This window comes from Gobius niger (assembly GCF_951799975.1).
Source record: "Gobius niger genome assembly, chromosome: 7".
In the NCBI taxonomy this organism is placed as follows: domain Eukaryota; kingdom Metazoa; phylum Chordata; class Actinopteri; order Gobiiformes; family Gobiidae; genus Gobius; species Gobius niger.
The window spans coordinates 36,631,684-36,647,301 of record NC_136858.1 but is presented as its reverse complement, the minus strand read 5'-3'; the positions used below and the strand labels follow the sequence as shown (position 1 = coordinate 36,647,301).

The window sequence follows — 15,618 nt, the reverse complement described above, 5'->3', positions numbered from 1 at the left end:
CAAAGTGCTTTACAGATTACAACATTTGATATGATATAATATGACCGTTACATGCAGCAGAAGTCTGAAGTTCTGTCTAAAGCAGAAGCTCCATGACTTCCTTCTTCACTTCTCAGTCTGTGACTGAAGAGCAATGAGGCCTCAGCCTTTTTACTGCAAACAAAGAGCTCACTGTATTTAGCGTCATGTTACTGTCACTCATGGTGTCTGACCTAAAGTCTAACTCTGAAGAAAGTCAACTCACGTTTACACTGAGAAGGTTGGAAGGGCGCCCCCTTGTGTCACCTTGCATCCAAATGCCCGGAACATACCAGCGGGTCTAAAAGACCCGCGAAGGCGACACGAGGGTTAAACAAAATATTCCATATATTGTAACTGTAAGCTTCAAGAGAATATGATAAATATCCTGTCTTGGGCCAAGACACTGGTGGTGAAATGACTAAATGACAGAGCGAGGCATGAGCATCGCTTTGGTTTTATTGGGTGTGAGGCAAAGAAAATGCATTGTGATCAATTTACAGGTAACAAGAGGTTAAAGAAAGGCAGGAGTAACAATTAAAAACAGCTTCTACAAGTCTTACCATTTGCCACCATGTTTTCCTGGAAAGAGAGCAATCCTTCAGCTAAGTTTGAATGAGAGGCAATATGAATATAATGATCAACAACAGTCAGCATAAAATATCCTTAATAAACATCATATCATCATTTTGTGCTGATTGATTCCTGGACTCAAACATTACTGTGGTGGAGGCCGTTGCATTTATGTCCAAATCTAAATCACCAAATGTGCACATGCCTGTTAAAAGAATGTCCAATCGGACGTCTGACAGGAAAGAGGATCCAATGTATGATAAAGTAAAAGTCTGTTGTTTTGAAATATTTCAGTGCAAACATTATGGCGTGACAGAGAAGGATTTTAAGCTTCCATGAACCACCAGGCCTCGATCAGCGTCAAGTCAGGGATGAACCACAGTAAAAAGGCTCTAAATTATGTCTAAACTAGGTCTAAAGATAAATGCGTTAATAAAGCATAGATTAATTTCCTTTGAATGAAAATTCTTAACATAGAAGAAGAAGAAGAAGAAGAAGAAGAAGAAGAAGAAGAAGCCCCAATATCACAGTTTGAGACGACAGTGGCTCAGGTGGGAGAGCGTTTATAACTGGATTATAACTGGATCTTTGGCGGATTTGGTCCCACATCGCAGTTGGTTAAAGTATTGCGCAATAACAACCCCATATCCCTCTCAGCCTTGGAAATGTAAGATATGATATAGACAATACACGCCCAGGGATTGACAACAAACTGAATGTCCATGTTCGCATTCCAAGCCTTCAGAAGATGTTTGTTGTAATTATTGACATAAACCTCATTGGTCTCCCTCTTTAAAACAACTGAAGTATTCCCTCCCAGTTGCTTCATTGCAGTCTCCATGGTATCCTGAGTTATCCCTAAACCTTCAAACAAACTAGCCACAGGAGCACAAGGTTCATCTTTCACTGCTTTTTTAATGTCAGTCATTACTGCAGTAGCATGTTCTGTACGCATGTTTCGACGACCATAGCAAGTGCATACAACATTTTCCACTTTAAGGTCACACTCTGGGCACTTCTCCTTGGGCTCCTTTTTTTTAATAAAAGTCCGCATTCACGGTGGTCGGGGGAAATTAAAGCGACAGACCGTCTGACCCTTTTTACATGTTCTAGAGTGGCGCTTAGAATGGGTCTGTACAGTTTTCACAATATCTAAAAGCTCATCATCATCCTTTGGCAGTTCACAAGTCACATATTTGTCAATAAAGTCAATAACCTCTTTATCTGAGTTTACACCAATCCTAGGTGCCCCCTCACAGCAAAACAAGCAATGTACATGTGGAGAGCCTCGCTGCTGAAATTCTACTCTAAAAAAGTGATCAACCACCTTTCCAATAGGCTCAGCCTTGGACATGATGACACCTTTCAAGAAAGAACGCCAACAACGATCAAACATTTGTGCAGCGACAGATGGGTTACGTCTTAAGAGATCACATCTCTCTTCCCAAGTCAAGCTGTCAGCAGTCTGTTGTCTACACTCTATATTTAAAAGAGCCTCAAGTAACTCCCCCAACGGAGATCAGCAGCACTGAACGTGCAATACCATGTAGGCAAGCCAAGATTATCCACCATAGCAAAAACATCTTTTTTACCCGACTGCCAATAAGGTGGACTTCCTTTCATTGAGTGCAAAAAATGAAAACCATCATGACGCTGCAACATTTCCTTAAGGGACTCCTTTACACTCTTATCTTTGGGCAGTTTAGGCCCTTTTCCATGCCCTTTTCGAGCTGCTATGGAAACTTTAGACACCACCTGATCAACTTCATGCATAGACAAGGCAAAGAAAAGATATTCACTACTTTGGGCAAACCTACGGTCTGCATGTGATATTCTATTGAGAAAGTCGCGAAACAATGTAAGCTTGATTGGTCTCCGTGTATGAAAAGTATTTTTTGCAAATGGAAACAACTTGGGGAAGCATTTAGCCTCATGGTCTTCATCAGATCGCAATTTAAGTGGATTATTCCCTCCAGCCGGCGCAAGATTCAATATATCTGAAAAGTACTGATCCAAAGTCTCCTGACCAGGATCAGCAGGCATGAAACATGTGTCAGGGAAGATACAATGTCTCTGATTGTCATGCAAGAATTCATCCTCCAGTTCCTCAGCCACAACACCTTCAACATCGCCTCCAACAGTTTTAACATCATCTCCACCACTTTTAACATCTTCACCATCTTTCTGAAGATACTCATCTACTGCAGAGACAACATCATCACCATCCTTTTTCAGATGGTCATCTACTGCTCGGCAGAACACATTTACCCAGTCCTCATTAAAGTTGATATCCTTAAAATGCTTGTTATGCTGTTTAAAGAAGCTCAAGGCTTGTCTAACATGCATTGGATCCACAAACTCATATTCATAATGCCCTTTATATGTTAATTTACGCTTCAATTTGATGGGAATCAAAATGCCTTCCATATCAGTACGAGGCAGCAATGTCGTCGTCTCGACAACATTTGCCGGAACGCAGGTGAGCGGTCCATGCACGCCATTTTGACCACCTTTAGGTAAAGCCATGGCCTTGATGAAAGAGATGGTTGGACAACACAAATGATGCTCCAGACTATTTAAGCAGTCCACCTCTGGGGGAATGGGGTCCAACTGCATGTTGTTCATGTGACACTCAGCTGGCATCTGTCCTCTTCGAATCTTACTATTACAAGTAAAGCAAATCCAAAGTTTCCCCATGGCTGAATTTCTTACCTTACATGGACTTGGACAGTCAGCAGTACATCTGTGCAAGTACTGTTCAGAAATGCAAGTCTCTGCAACTGATGCAACTTGAGGATTAGACTTATAGTTATCCTTGCTGCATGGTTTGACTTGTTCTTTAAAGAACAATTTAAAGCAAACCGAACAAACAAACTCAGGCCCACCTTTAACTTTTAATAGGAACTGATCAATGACGTAATCAATGTCCTTCAGTTTGTCTTTCTTTTGCATTTTCCATTTTTTGTTGGCCTCCTTAACCTGGGCTTTAAAGTTGGTATTTTGGCTGAATTTGACTTTGCACTGCGTCTTAACTTTTTGACGATGAGATGAACTGCCTTTATATTTCTGTTTGCTCTCTGCCTTCTTCTTTTCTCTGTATTGCACATTTTCCTCATATTCCTGTTTACTTTTCAGCCTGCTCTCTTCCTTCTTCTTCTCCCGGTGCTGCACATTTTCCTCATATTCAACTTTGCTTTTCAGCTTGCCCTCGGCCTTCTTCTTTTCCCGGTGCTGCACATTTTCCTCATATTCATGTTTACTTTTCAGCCTGCTCTCTTCCTTCTTCTTCTGCCGGTGCTGCACATTTTCCTCATATTCAAGTTTACTTTTCAGCTTGCTCTCGGCCTTCTTCTTCTCCCGGTGCTGCACATTTTCCTCATATTCAACTTTGCTTTTCAGCTTGCTCTCGGCCTTCTTCTTTTCCCGGTGCTGCACATTTTCCTCATATTCAAGTTTACTTTTCAGCTTGCTCTCGGCCTTCTTCTTTTCCCGGTGTAGCACATTTTCCTTGTATTCAAGTTTGCTTTTCAGCTTGCCCTCTTCCTTCTTCGTTTCCCTGTATTGGGCGTCTTCTTTGTATATGTCTCTTAGTTTTTGGAGCAGACGTTTCCCTTTCTCTCTTCTTCTATCTCTAAATGTAAAGGTGGACTTTTCGGATTCAATTTTCTGATGTACATCTGATCTTGTGCTGGACCTTTCTGAAATAATTTTGCAGCAATCATGGCAGGTTTGCTTGTGAGCCAATTTAACACAAACAACCGTTTCATAATGATTTCCATGACAGTTCTCCAAGTAGATTCCTTCGCTGAATAAAGATTTGCCATCACAAGCATATTTTACCCAGCTATTATTTATGAAAGTATATACGTCAACTCCCAAGTAATTTGCAGTTGCTTGAATTTCAATGGCTGTAGCCCATATTCCGACGTACTTCATTTTACTTTCACTGATGTAATCCAAGACCGAAAAGCACCAATCTGGTAAGAGGCTTTCATACTTACCTGCATTTTGTTCAATTTCCTTTACAATGGCCAGTCTGATCCTTCTATGGTTTTTCTGTGTGCCACTTACTGCTTGTGAAATAGCTCTGAAGTAGCAGTTACCATCTCCAACAATTCTCTCATTTAGACATGGGACTCCCAATGTGCCAATATTTCTTGGCATTTTAATGTTGGATTTTTCAAAATCTATATTTATATGTTTGCACAGAGCTTGGCAGATAGTTTCACTGAGAGGACTAAACAGCAGAGAAGCCTCTTTTTTACTAACAAGTACAACATCTGAATCATCCCAATGTTTTCTCTTTTTTCGTGCAGGCAAGTCCAGACGTTTTGAAGATGATGGCTCATCATTTGTTACATTTGAGGCCAGTTCTATATTGTTATTGGGCTGTTCCATGTTTGTGTCCAAGTGAATGATGACGGGTGTTGGAGACTTTGGTTCCTCAGTTGATCTCAAACGCTTCAGTGTCCTCTGACTGCCAGGCAAAGTTACAATAACCCCTTGAAGTTCAAAAGGCATTGTTGAACGCTCAAAGGACACAGCCAAACAACAGAGGTGATTTGCCAAGTCAATAAAAGTGCTGAAATAAGCAACCACACTCTTCCCATCAGGAACTATCATTCCTGCACTACAACGGGAATGAGAATCAACAACCGCATAACGATCATTATCCGCAATAATGGCACAAGTAGTGTTACAAACAGTGAACAGACACAAATCATGCCCTGCCAGAATCATCTCCAGCCCTCTGGACAAAGTCACCTCAGCACCCAAATCTATAGCATCACTTTGCTCTATATAAATTGGTAACCATACAGTAAAAATCAACAGTATCAGACCTGCCTCACGCAGCTCTGTGTACAGCTGATCACCAAGAATCAAAACCCAATCCAACTGCTCCGGGTTCCAAGTAAACACAGATGAAACTCTGTGTTTCGCCAATGCAACTAAACTTATGGCCATACACTGCACACCTCTGTACTGAAACACGTCTTCACCCTGATGAAAGTTTCCTCTAACATTTGTAGGGAGCAAGACAGATCGACTACAGCTCGCAACCAGACTCTCCCCCGCACTTCAACTTCACCTACACTAGACACTGCAATAACAGGACTGTGCTGAACGTCCCTCACTTCATCCGAGCTAGACACTGAAAGTATTTCACCATCTGTCTCTGATGCACAAGGATCATGGGACTTATCTTTGTCGTCTTCATCAGGAGCAGTAAGTGGAGCTGATGGAATCCCACCTTCTGATGTCTGTGGCACCTACATCAATAAAAAAATAAAAATAAATAAACATTAAAACTGGTAGGGTCTCCCATGGCAAACAGGTCCGAGGTGACGGGTCAGACGAAGAGCAGTTCAGAAGACCCTCATGGACGTACACTATACAAGGACCGTGACGTCGCCCGGCATGGCGCAGCCGGGGCCCCACCCTGGAGCCAGACCTGGGGTTGGGGCCCGAACGCGAGCGTCTGGTGGCCGGGTCTCTGCCCACGGGGCCCAGCCGGGCCCAGCCCGAAGGGACGACGTGGGCCCGCCCTCCTGTGGACCCACCACCCGCAGAGGGATCCGTAGGGGTCGGGTGCGAAGAGGACTGGGTGGCAGTCAGTGGCGGGTGCCTCGACGACCTGGTCCACATGCGCAGCTTCTGGCGTTCGGGACATGGAACGTCACCTCACTGGGGGGGAAGGAGCCTGAGCTTGTGCGGGAGGTTGAGAGATACCGACTAGATATAGTCGGGCTCACCTCCACGCACAGCTTGGGTTCCGGATCCCAACTCCTGGAGAGAGGCTGGACTCTCCATTTTTCTAGAGTTGCCCGCGGGGAGAGGCGGCGGGCTGGGGTGGGTTTGCTCATATCCCCCCAGCTCAGCCGTCACGTGTTGGAGTTCACCCCGGTGGACGAGAGGGTCGCGTCCCTACGCCTTCGGGTCGGGGACAGGTCTCTCACCGTTGTTTCGGCCTACGGGCCCAACATCGGTGCAGAGTACCCGGCCTTCTTGGAGTCCCTGGGAGGGGTACTAGAGAGTGCTCCGACTGGGGACTCCATTGTTCTGCTGGGGGACTTCAACGCCCATGTGGGCAACGACAGTGAGACCTGGGAGGGAGTGATTGGGAAGAACGGCCTCCCCGATCTGAACCCGAGTGGTGTTCTGTTATTGGACTTCTGTGCTAGTCGCAGTTTGTCCATAACGAACACCATGTTCGAGCACAAGGGTGTCCATAAGTGCACGTGGCACCAGGACACCCTAGGCAGGAGGTCGATGATCGACTTTGTAGTTGTGTCGTCTGACCTCCGGCCGCGTGTCTCGGACACTCGGGTGAAGAGAGGGGCTGAGCTGTCAACCGATCACCACCTGGTGGTGAGCTGGATCCGCTGGCAGGGGAGGAAGCCGGTCAGACCTGGCAGGCCCAAGCGTGTTGTGAGGGTCTGCTGGGAACGTCTGGCGGATCCCTCTGTCAGTGGGGTCTTCAACTCCCACCTCCGGAAGAGCTTCACCCAGATTCCGGGGGAGGCGGGGGACATGGAGTCCGAGTGGACCATGTTCTCCTCCTCCATTGTCGATGCGGCTGCTCGTAGTTGTGGCCGTAAGGTCTCTGGTGCCTGTCGCGGCGGCAATCCCCGAACCCGGTGGTGGCGCCCGGAAGTAAGGGATGCCGTCAAGCTGAAGAAGGAGTCCTACCTGGCCTTGTTGGCTTGTGGGACTCCTGAGGCAGCTGAGAGGTACCGGCAGGCCAAGCGTGCTGCAGCTCGTGCGGTCGCAGAGGCAAACACTCGTGTCTGGGGGGAGTTCGGGGAGGCCATGGAGGAAGACTATCGGTCGGCCTCGAAGAAATTCTGGCAAACCATCCGGCGCCTCAGGAGGGGGAAGCAGTGCTTCACCAACACAGTTTACAGTGCGGGTGGGGAGCTGCTGACCTCGACTGGGGATGTCGTCGGTCGGTGGAAGGAGTACTTCGAGGACCTCCTCAATCCCGTCGTCACGTCTTCCAATGAGGAAGCAGAGGCTGGGGACTCGGGGGTGGGCTCGTCCATCACCCGGGCTGAAGTCACCGAGGTGGTGAGAAAGCTCCTCGGTGGCAGGGCTCCGGGGGTGGATGAGATTCGCCCTGAGTACCTTAAGTCTCTGGATGTTGTAGGACTGTCTTGGCTGACACGTCTCTGCAACATCGCGTGGCGGTCGGGGACAGTGCCCCTGGACTGGCAGACCGGGGTGGTGGTCCCTCTCTTTAAGAAGGGGGATCGGAGGGTGTGTTCCAATTACAGAGGGATCTCCCTCCTTACCCTCCCCGGTAAGGTCTACTCCAGGGTGCTGGAGAGGAGGATCCGGCCGATAGTTGAACCTCGGATCCAGGAGGAACAATGCGGTTTTCGTCCTGGTCGTGGCACACTGGACCAGCTCTACACCCTTCGTCGGGTGCTTGAGGGTTCGTGGGAGTTCGCCCAACCAGTCCACATGTGTTTTGTGGATCTGGAGAAGGCGTTCGACCGCGTCCCTCGTGGTGCCCTGTGGGGGGTGCTCCGGGAGTATGGGGTCCGGGGCCCTCTGTTAAGGGCTGTCCGTTCCCTGTATGACCGCAGCAGGAGCTTGGTTCGCATTGCCGGCAGTAAGTCAGACCTGTTCCCGGTGCGTGTTGGTCTCCGCCAGGGCTGCCCTTTGTCACCGGTTCTGTTCATTACCTTCATGGACAGAATTTCTAGGCGCAGCCAGGGGCCGGAGGGTGTCCGGTTTGGGAGCCTAAGAGTCTCATCTCTGCTGTTTGCGGATGATGTTGTTCTGATGGCTCCAACGAACCAGGACCTTCAGCACGCACTGGGGCGGTTTGCAGCCGAGTGTGTAGCGGCCGGGATGAGGATCAGCACCTCCAAATCTGAGGCCATGGTTCTCCACCGGAAAAAGGTGGCTTCCCCTCTTCGGGTCGGTGGGGAGTCCTTACCTCAAGTGGAGGAGTTCAAGTATCTCGGGGTCTTGTTCACGAGTGAGGGACGGATGGAGCGTGAGATCGACAGACGGATCGGTGCGGCGTCAGCAGTGATGCGGTCGCTGTATCGGTCTGTCGTGGTGAAGAGGGAGCTGAGTCGGGAGGCAAAGCTCTCGATTTACCGATCGATCTACGTTCCCACCCTCACCTATGGTCATGAGATTTGGGTAATGACCGAAAGGACAAGATCGCGAATACAAGCAGCCGAAATGAGTTTCCTTCGCAGGGTGGCTGGGCGCACCCTCCGAGATCGGGTGAGGAGCTCAGTTACCCGGGAGGAGCTCGGAGTAGAGTCGTTGCTCCTCCACGTCGAAAGGAGCCAGCTGAGGTGGCTCGGGCATCTGTTCCGGATGCCTCCTGGTCGCCTCCCGCGGGAGGTGTTCCAGGCATGTCCTAGTGGGACAAGGCCTCGTGGAAGGCCCAGGACACGGTGGTGGGACTATGTCTCCGAGCTGGCCTGGTGTCGCCTCGGGGTCCCCCCAGAACAGCTGGAGGAGGTGTGTGTGGATCGGGAAGTTTGGGCATCTCTGCTGAGACTGCTGCCCCCGCAACCCGGCCCCGGATAAAGCGGAAGAAAATGGATGGATGCATGGATGGATAAAACGTTAATTTAAAGCAGTACTAAGTAACTCTTCCCCCTAGAGGCCATAAGCGCAACTGCAGGTGTAGTAGCAAGCTACGATTTTTTTAACTTATTAATTGTCTTGGAGAGCAAATACTACACTGACACGAAAGGTGAAGGGTGAGAGGGTTACTGTGCATCCAATTACACAATGGAAATATATTTTTTCACTCAAACTTGGCTGTAAATACTGTTTAAAGTGACGTTAGATCGCAGTTAGCTTTGCCCGTTAGCATGTTAGCTTCTTCTTCGTGATTCCATTAGTGTATTAGGGTTTTTTTCAACCCGCGGGTCCCTCATTTGGAGCAGGTTCTAACCCGACCCGGCCCGCCCCGCAACGTTGTTCTATTTTTTACAGCCCGCCCCGCACCCGCACCCGCACCTATTAAAAATTACGCGTTACAACCTATGATCCGTATGAACAGCACCGGCGTGTCAGCCCCTCGCGCTCTCTCTCTCTCTCTCTCTCCCTCCGAAGAGCGCTGGGCAAGAGGGAGAGAGGAAGAGAGCAGAGGTAGGCCTAACGCGAAGTCACACACAGTCACACATACTGTGGAAAACAGGACACATGAGCTCCACAAAAGCGTTCTCTGGATCACAAGCTGCAAAATGCTGCTTGTTTTATGAAAATCTGACGTATATTTACGCCAAAAACCTGCTGTAAAGACGACGGAATAAGTTGTTACTGAATTGAATGAATGCGCGTACGGAGGCATTTTTTGACCCGCCCCAACCCGCCCCGCGATCAAAGGAGAATTTCATGACCCGACCCGACCCGAACCGCGGTCAGACCGCGGGGTCCACGGTGGAACCCGCAACCCGCGAATCACTAACGTGTATTACCCCCACAGGGACTACGAAAAAGATTTATTAAGGCAAACACGTTACTTAGTACTGCTTTAACCACAAACATAATGTAAATTAGTTCTGCGTGATATCGTGGGGACAATAGAAAAGTATCTATCGTGCCATTTCTCTTATATCGTTTCTAACCTAATTTAATCAATTATTAAAAGCAAATATTTCATTAAATAGGCCACGTAGAATATATTAGAGGATGCAGTGTGACAAGACTACACTAAGTTCATGTAAGTGATAATAAAAGAACAAAAAAATTACTTTTTCGCAAAGAAACTCCATCTTGTGATTTTGCGACACCACCCTGCTTTACGATATTACTGTGCACCGTGTGTGGGTGCCGTGTGTGTGTGCCTGCTGTAAATACAGTGAGCTCTTTGTTTCCAGTAAAAAGGCTGAGGCTTCATTGCTCTTCAGTCACAGAGCGACAGGTGAAGAAGGAAGTCATGGAGCTTCTGTTGTAAGAGGAAGATTCTGAATCTAATGTATGAAGTAAATAAATTAAAAATGGAACGGAAATTGATTTTTTTTTTATTGCACAATTGATGCTTTTAAAAAGGTTGAAAACATGTCATTATATATTATCTGATGTAGGGTAATGTGTGTCCCAGTTCCTCTGAGTCATGGTGGACCATGACAGATGTGGACAGGACTGTGGTAGAAAATAGTTACTATAGTAACTGTTGAAGAAATGAACCTCATGAGCTTCATCTGTCCACATCAGCCCTGCGGCATCACAAGGAACTGGGACAAACATGATACAGCAGATACAAATGACAAGGATATGTTTTTGTAGAATTAGAGTCATTAATAATTAACCAACATTTTTAATCACATAAATTCAGGATTTTTACACCTATTACTTCAAACAATCAATCTTTCATTGCTACATCCAGCAGAAGTGTAATGTAATGCACAATCTCCACTTCTCGTTCTATGACTGAAGAGCAGTGAGGCCTATTTAGTGTCATGTTACTGTCACTCACAGTATCTGACCAACAGTGTAACTCTGAAGACAATCAAATCATAGTGACTCAGAGTGGGTTGGGCTCAAATGTGCATCAAACACCAAGATCCAAGCTCTGAGACTAAAAATAATCAATCCAGAGTAGAAAGGGTTAAGCTTGACTTCTAAAAGGTCCAGCCCCCATGGGCCAACACACATGGAGCCCAAGTGGAAACTGCGGACAAAGTCACCTATAACCCAGATTGGCAAACCCAAGCAGAGCCCACATTGTTTTGCTGGCTGGGCTGTAGCACCAAACACAAATATTTTCTTTTGACAGTTAGAAGTCAAAATTATATTAAATTTTGCCCATGTCCCTAAACTGATCCTCTATTGAGAGATGACATCATCACACAGCGCTGTTTGTTTATGTCAGATAGCACGTGAAATGCAAAGGAATCAAAAATTATCACCCCAGCAGCATGAAATCAATTGATCAAATTTGATTTGTATTGCGCCTTACAACAGCCATAAGGTGCCATGAGCGCTTTGCTGTAAAAACAAATGATGCAAGTTTGAGATCTGCTCTTGAAGAGTTTTAGACTCTTCGACACAACCAGCGCCTGGGGAAAGGAAGATATGCAGGCTTCTAAACCACAAACGGTGAGCACTTATGAGTATTAAACTTATAAAAATGATCTGTGACAAATACAACAACTCTTTTGCACTGCACTGGTAGTTCAGTGGATCAGATGCCCTCAAACAAAAGTAAAAGTAAAAATCGAAATGGTGATATCATTTTGATTTATTGCACAGCCCTATATAAAAATGTCATTGTAATTAACCATACTACAAAAATAAGTAAAAATAAATAAACAAATGAAAAATAAAAAAAAGAGTGCTTCAAGACATATTTTCCCTGACCTGATCCTCTGCTGTGCTACACTTAAGTCGAGAGCCAACACCATGCTCAACTCCACCCCTTTCCCTTTTGTGAGTGTCCCCATGGAGACAGCTGTCATTGCAAAAGCTAGACGCAGGAGGCAAACACTTAACCACACGAGGGTTAATAAAGCATAGATTAATTTCCTTTGAATGAAAATTCTTAACATAGAAGAAGAAGAAGCCAAAATATCACAGTTTGAGACGACAGTGGCTCAGGTGGGAGAGCGTTTATAACTGGATTATAACTGGATCTTTGGAGGATTTGGTCCCACATCGCAGTTGGTTAAGTTTCCATTCGTACATTGGCTCTTTTAGACCCTAATAAGGGTTAGAAGAGTTTACTGAAGGCTGTGAGTCATTGAAATAAATGTTGCGGGGGAAATAAAGTGGAGGTGATGTCATTTCCTGTGTAGAAATGTAGCTCCACTGATCACATGACTCTCCATCTTCTGCAATTAGACCCTCTTGGTTTTATCTGTTGATCTGAGAAATGTGACGTCTCTTCCTGTCACATGATCTTCACTAAAGCTGTGCCCACAAGAGCCTGGGTCATTCTGTTTATATCAACTGATTTTCACTGTATGTTTGCATGAAAAAAAAGCTAAATATCAAAATCTCTGGAAAAGAGTCTTGATTCAGGATATATTTTGGTGTTTTCAGTAGCGAGACACTTACTCTGAACAGTGACAGAGACGATCTCACTGTGTAGAGACGTAAAATAAAATCGATTCGTTCCTGCAGTGCAACATAGTAACACTTGACCTGAACTTCCACAGGAGGATTCTGGTTCTCCGTCAGCAGATCAGAGCCTCTCACAGTCTGCTCACATCTAAAATTTTTCCAATTGTGTCCATTTGTTGTGTAGAAGACGCAGAGACTTGAAGAAACAGCAGGTGGAGGTCGACAGGTGAGTTTAACTTCGTCCTTCTCTGTGATCACTGATGAGGTCACGGTCAAAGAGGGAGGAGCCAAACCTGTGGAGAAACAATGTCATATTATTTTAAGCATGTGCTCATGAATGACAAACACAAAAACACTTCATTTTCAACACCAAGTTGCACATCGCAGGTTGCTTACTATAGATTGTGGAAAATATTTGTAGGGTTCACAAATCTGTGCACATCTGTGTGTGGCGCTTTACATGGATTGATCAACAGAATTAATTCACTGCTTGTGCTTAATGACAATAAAGGCTTTAAATTTGTAATATATTCTCATAAACAAACTTCAAACTTCATCAGTTGTGACTTACCGATGGTGATGATTCTCTCAGCGCTGAATGCAGATTTATAGACTTTGTGATCGTGTCTGTAAGTGTAATAACATGAGACAGTTATTTTCACTGGTGGTCGTTTCTTCACCATCAACAGCAGATCAGCTCCGCTCAGTGCAGTCTGACAAGATTGGAATGATTTGTAGTGTTCTCTGTCAAATACAAAGTAGCATATTAGCGTTTGGACAGGAGTTTGACAGTTCAATGTGACGTTGTTGGTCTCAGAGACGACTTCTGGATCCACTGTCAGTTTAACAACAGGATGATCTAATAAAACATACACATATATGTAATAATAAAACCTGGAAATAAAGCAACAACAAAAACATTGACACAGAAACTACAAATGTTACCTTGAGTTTTAGCCCAAAATATTGCATCTGTTGAGAATAACAAACATTATATATTATTGAAGATTATGAATTAAGGTTTAACTTCATTTTACATAAGGATATATTATTGGTCCTCTCCTAGAGACTGACCGTATGTACATCTCTCTTCAAACCTGATTTTTTTGTTGCCAACGATGACAGAGGAAGCCACTACATTAAAATAGTTGTGGTCCAAACTCATTTGTAACTTTCCTAATGTATTTGTAGCATTCAAATTCTTTAAGGGACAAGTTTATCGGCAAATTTCACAACTTGCAGGGTCACTTTTCAGGGTCACGTCACAAAAATGCCACAAAAATAGCCTGAAAGTTCATGAAATTGATACAAATATTTTATAATTTGATGCACACTGATTTTCCCTAAAAGCAGTTGAGTTTGCAGTATAGTCTAAATCATTTCTTTTTCCTGATAGGTGAAACACACACACACACAGGCTCTAGTACTGTAAAGGTTTACTCATATGTAATTTCCACATGCGGTTACAAATACTTATTCAAATTAAACACAAAAAGCCAGAATCATTGACCGACAACAAACACTGTGAACATTGTTTATCTTAATTCATCCTTAGCCAAAGTTGGTGTTATTATATTAGCAGGAAGCAAAACAAATACAACAGCATTACTAGCTTTCACATATAGAACTTTACTTCTTGAGTAAAAAAATAAATCTGTTTCGTTGGATTACTAAATAAGAAAAAAACAAATCAGTAACACTCACTGATGAAGCAGAGGAGCCGGAGAGGAGCCATGGCTGAAAGCAGATGAGTGAATAAGGAGGCCACAGTCAGACCTAAACCACTTCTATAGATGCTTCACACTTTAGAGGAAAAGAAAAAAAAAAAAAAAAGTAGGTGTACCTTGTTGCCTAAATATGACAGTGTGTAAAAGCGTTTCAGTTCTGTGTGCTTGAAAACATAAGTCATTTTACACATGCATTAGCCTTGATATTGCTTGCAGTATAACTTATAGATATATATCAATAAAATAACCATGCAGGGTCAGAGAATAGAATATTTATTGTCTTCTTACAGAGAGACACCAGGGGAAGTACAGACAAAAACACAGGACAATGAAACAGACATGAAAAAGCACCGACCACAAACACCCACACATACATCTGTGGCAGAGTTCAAGCAAACCTAAAGCATCAAATGACCACTTATTTACTAGTTTATAGATTCAGTTCATGATGGTCTAAGTCTGAGGCACCAGAGTTACTCCCAGACCCAAGAGCGGAGTTTAACCCCTTAACTCCCGCCTGAACCGAGCACATTTTCTCCAGTTTGGCTTTACCCCAATCCAAAAGCTCCTGGAAAAAAGGTGTGAAAATAGCAACAAAACTGAGACGAAAACAATGATGGAAATATGAGAAAAAAGTGGAAAAAAATTGATGAAAAAGTGGCAAAAATGTCACAAGAAATTGACAAAAAATGGTCGAAAAAATGCCAAAAATTTGACCAAAAAAATGCCAAAAAATGCCAAAAATGTGACAAAATGTGACAAAAAAATAACAAAAATGTGATAGAAAATTGACGAAAAAATGTGACAAAAATGTGATAAAAATTGACCAAAAAATGACAGAAATGTAACAAAAAATGACAAAAAATTGACAAAAATTTGATAAAAATTTGAAAAAAATTTGACAAAAAAATTTGACAAAAAAATTTGACAAAAATGTGATAAATATTTGACCAAAAAAGGACAAAAATTTGATAAAACATTGACAACAGAAATGTGACAGAAAATGACAAAAACATTACAAGAATTTGACCAAAAAAATGATTAAAAAAAATGACCAAAATGTGACCAAAAAAAAGACGAAAAAGTAACAGAAATGTGACAGAAAATGACAAAAAAAAAGACAAAAATTTGACAAAAAAAATGATTTAAAAAAAAAATGACAAAAATGTGACAAAAAATTTTAAAAAAAATGCCAAAAAAGTTACAAAAATGAGTTGAATACCCAACAAAAAAAATGATGGAAAAAAAAAATCTGATG

The 15,618-nt window shown here is 44.1% G+C and overlaps 1 protein-coding gene across 1 annotated transcript in view; it reads left to right on the top strand.

The window, feature by feature from the left end:
* The window catches only part of LOC306965531 (uncharacterized protein), a gene marked incomplete at both ends in the record, with an annotated part of 279,183 nt that overhangs the window by 62,384 nt on the left and 201,181 nt on the right, over positions 1-15,618 (top strand). The window lies entirely within an intron of this gene.